The 4,209-nt window shown below is 43.7% G+C and overlaps 1 long non-coding RNA gene across 1 annotated transcript in view; it reads left to right on the top strand.

The window, feature by feature from the left end:
• Positions 1-95: 95 nt before the first annotated feature.
• The window catches only part of LOC107838437 (uncharacterized), a 6,643-nt gene continuing 2,529 nt past the window's right edge, over positions 96-4,209 (top strand). The window contains exons 1-2 of the long non-coding RNA XR_001664499.1: positions 96-523; positions 2,878-2,886. This is a non-coding gene — a long non-coding RNA (uncharacterized LOC107838437). The remainder of the gene's footprint in view (positions 524-2,877; positions 2,887-4,209) is intronic.

Genomic DNA, 4,209 nt, shown 5'->3' with positions numbered 1-4,209 from the left:
AAACGTAGAGAACTGTGGCAAATGATAAAAGTTTTACGTGTTTAGGGTCGGTTGGTATGGACCCCATTTCTAAACACAAGGGCTAAGTAGTGCAATACACCATCTCCACCAGAGAGAGGCAGCAGTGCACGAACAGGCGTGCAGTGTGTTGGTGAAGAAGAAATCTTCCATATTGTGGCGCAAACCTAACACAAGTTATAACGGCCAGACTTCCTGTTTAAAAAGAAGCCGAAGTTTGACACCTAATACATATGAGGTATGTGTCTTATTAACTTTACATTTTCTTTGAGAAAATAACATTGACTATGTTCTCTTTCTCTGTAATGTTAGCTATAAGAAATTCAAGCCAATCCTGCCTTGCTGTAGGTTAATGTTAGCTAAAGTTATTAAACACAATCACTATAACGTTAGCCCTTGTTGAGAAAATAAATTTAAAATAAGCTAGTTTTAAAACTTAACATGTCTTGATTCAAATGGCCTAATTGTGGTTTTGAATTTACTAATGGATTCTGGCCTATTGACTGTCCTGCCCAACCTCCGGAGCGCACCCATACAGAGATTGTATGGTGGCAATGCCGTCTGGGCCTCGGGAAGCGCACATGAGCATTTCCCAAACGAGGACATGTGGAAACGGCGGTACCGTAGACCCCCCAAAACCTAACCCTACCCTAACCTGGAGGGAGATAGTTGCAAGTTTTGAAAGTTCCACATTTATCCCCTCACCTTGGACGATTGTGAAGTCCCGGGAATTCCAAAACAGCTTGTGGGCTCTGTGGAAGTCCCGGTACTTCACTGCCGGAAGAAACCGTAATTCATGGGCACGGAAACCCGCAACAAGGGCCTCTTGCGGGTCCCTCCCGGCCTGAATTACGATTTCTCGGGCTCGTCCAAAGGTGAGAGGAGCAGGGAAACAGTTCTTACTGCAAAGTTCCTCTGCAAATGTGTCCAGGTTTGTAACACCAGTCAGTCTCCCAGGGGGGGTATCCCCCTTGAGAGAACTGTATGGAATGTTGTCATTCCTCCTGAACACATCACAGAGGAAAACATGGACTAAGGCAGCCCCAAGGATAGAGGGTACAGCCTCCAACACCTGACAGAGAGGAAATATGATCTCCAAACGGTACATTTGGAGCGCATTCCTCGTCCAGTGGTGCAGAGGGGGCGGCACCTCGCCAGCACTGGCAGCAGTGTGAGGGGCCAACCCAATGAAGCCTCTCCTGAAGGTGAGGCTCTTTGGCTTGGACGTCCTGACTCCCAGGCTGGCGCTCAACTGGAAGTCTGACACTGAAAGAGGATGCCCGAAGAACATCTCTTCCAATGCCAGTTCGAACTGGTAGGACTTCCAGCTGGCATCAAAACGTGCCACCCCCTCTGAGGTGGAGAACTGTTCCCTCAATCCCTGCTCAAAGTACTCAAGAACCCTCCTGAGAGTGACAATAAGGCCATTGTCACTCCCAGAGTCATTGAAGGGCATGACTAGGGCATTTTCTACGAAGAGCATTCTCAGTGCCTCTTTGCAAAAGAAACTCTTCGGAGAAAGCTCCCCCGGAATCTCACCCTCAAAACGCCGTACCTGTTCCACCCTTAGGGAAAGATGGAGATCCATCTTTCCCGTAAGGTCCTCCATGTGTTCCAGGTACTGCTCAGCACGAGCGATCAAGGAACGCTGAAACTGAGGGTGAGAAAGCCGGGACGTCACGATAGCTCCACTGACTGGGTGCCGGAATGGGAATTGTATGTGGACATGGGGACTGTCCACATACAACTGCAAAAATGTGAGGGTGCCCGAGTCTCCCAATGCATCGACCAATGTCGGTGCCAGATCAAGTTTGCGACCACCAAGGTCACTCTGGAAATTGGTGGCCTCATGGATGCCTAGTACAGAGTACAGAGACCCATGAGGTCCAACCAAGTCCATCATGCCTTGGCGCGCAAATAATAAGTGGACACTGGGATCTCGTGCGTACACCTGCACGGCAGAATGGATGGACAGGGACACCACGGCTGATGGATCAACAAACTCTGTCAAGTCGAGGGTGTCCCTCTCCTTCTGGCCAAAACGGGCCAAAAACAGGCAAGGCTGGAGGATGTGGCTCTCACCAGTTTTGGCGATGGCTTTGTCCAAAATGTCAAGGATGAACATTTGGTCCTTGCGGAGAACATGAAATTTCTTTGTGTTTGAGTAAACCTGCTTTTGGACGGTGGGTCTGGCCTTGTCTTTGGCTGGAAGTGCCTTCAGGAGCATGCGGAAATGATAAACAATGAAGTTAAACATTTCGCTGGCATAGATGTTGAAAATGTTCTTTTTAAAGAGCCTGGTGTCTGGCTCCTGAAGGCACTTCGGGAGAAAGATGATGGACAGGTGATACCCACCGTCCACATGTCCAATAGTGTAGCCACTGCTGTTCTTGAAGGCCTTCAGACCAGCAGGGCTACAGTTTTTCAAGTCCACATGCTTCTTTAAGAAAAAATAACTGTCCTGAAGCATGTGGGCCTGAATTGATGGCAACAGGAGATAATGGACAATAGAAAGAAGGGCCGTAGCCCGCTGAAGCTCTGCAACAACCCCATCAATGTCAAACCTGAACTTCAGTGACTGTTCAGGGGAAGCAACAAATGTGGCATGAAAGGGATGAGCCACATCTGCTTCTAAGAAGGACGGTAGGGAACTGAATTGAGAAACCGACTCACTCAAAGTCTGTGAATTAAGGATGCCTACTTCGACCAACTCATTTTCATACTGGGCCATGATGTTTGGTTCGGTTCAGAAAATGTAATGAAATGTGAAAGTACGTTATAGTTTATTTATGTGTTAGATCTGTGTTAATTTTTTTCTATGTAATGCAGTTTTTAATCTTGTGTAATGAAATGTGAAAGTATGTTAGAGTGTATTTATGTGTTAGATGACTGTTAAGAATTTTTTAATGTAATGCGGTTTTTAATCTTGTCTAATGAAATGTGAAAGTATGTTAGAGTGTATTTATGTTAGATGACTGTTAAGAATTTTTTAATGTAATGCGGTTTTTAATCTTGTCTAATGAAATGTGAAAGTATGTTAGAGTGTATTTATATATTAGATGACTGTTAAGAATTTTTTAATGTAATGCGGTTTTTAATCTTGTGTTTTTTAATGAAATTTGAGGTGTAATATACTAATTAATATGAAATGTTGTTTAATGTGTTGAATTTTGTATTTATATATGCTAGGAACGAGCAGGAAGGGAGATGTTGACTGTCGAGGAGGTAAGTGCGAAATAAGATAAAGAAAAGTGAAATGTCACTAATTAATAGGCTAGTTTGTAATATGGAATTTACATGTGTTTTCTAATAATTTATTAATCTAATTGTCTTTTTCTATTAGCAGGTTGGAAATAGAACACCATATTATGTTAATGTAAGTATTTAATAGGTTAAAGTAAGTAAGGTAAGTATTTAATAGGCTCAGGTAAGTATTTATTAAAATAAGTTAAGCAATTATAGGTAGGTTGGGACAAATAATGATATATACATTTACGGATTAGGGAGGACCCCCTGAGTAAGGAAATTAAAGAATTATTACTGAATAATAAATCGCAAAAAACTTATTGCGATTATTCTAGATCACATATATCTACACTATGCACCACTGCCAACTATACATCAACGGACGCGGGAGGCCGCGCTGATCACGAATATGTAAGGTCCGACACAGAAAAATTTAACGTTCGCGAGTTATTGCGAAAAAACACGCAAGAAATGCACGGTAAGTATCAGGTAAAATGAACCCACGCATATTATACATCAACGGACGCGGGAGGACGCCCTGATCAAGAATCCGTAGAGTCCGACACAGAAAAATTTAACGTTCGCGAGTTATTGCGAAAAAACACGCAAGAAATGCACGGTAAGTATCAGGTAAAATGAACCCACGCATATTATACATCAACGGACGCGGGAGGACGCCCTGATCAAGAATCCGTAGAGTCCGACGCAGAAAACCGTACGGTTCGCGAGTTATCGTCGAAAAACGCACAAAATAAAGCAGGGAAAATGGCGGGAAAATCTAAAAAAACTTAAAACCTCGCATATTATACATCAACGGACGCGGGAGGACGCCCTGATCAAGAATCCGTAGGGTCCGACGCAGAAAACCGTACGGTTCGCGAGTTATCGTCGAAAAACGCACAAAATAAAGCAGGGAAAATGGCGGGGAAAACTAAAAAAAATTAA

The sequence above is a fragment of the Poecilia formosa genome, unplaced genomic scaffold, assembly GCF_000485575.1.
Source record: "Poecilia formosa unplaced genomic scaffold, Poecilia_formosa-5.1.2 Scaffold256, whole genome shotgun sequence".
NCBI classification, from domain to species: domain Eukaryota; kingdom Metazoa; phylum Chordata; class Actinopteri; order Cyprinodontiformes; family Poeciliidae; genus Poecilia; species Poecilia formosa.
Note: the sequence above shows the minus strand (reverse complement) of the source record. Positions and strands in the feature narration are given on the sequence as shown.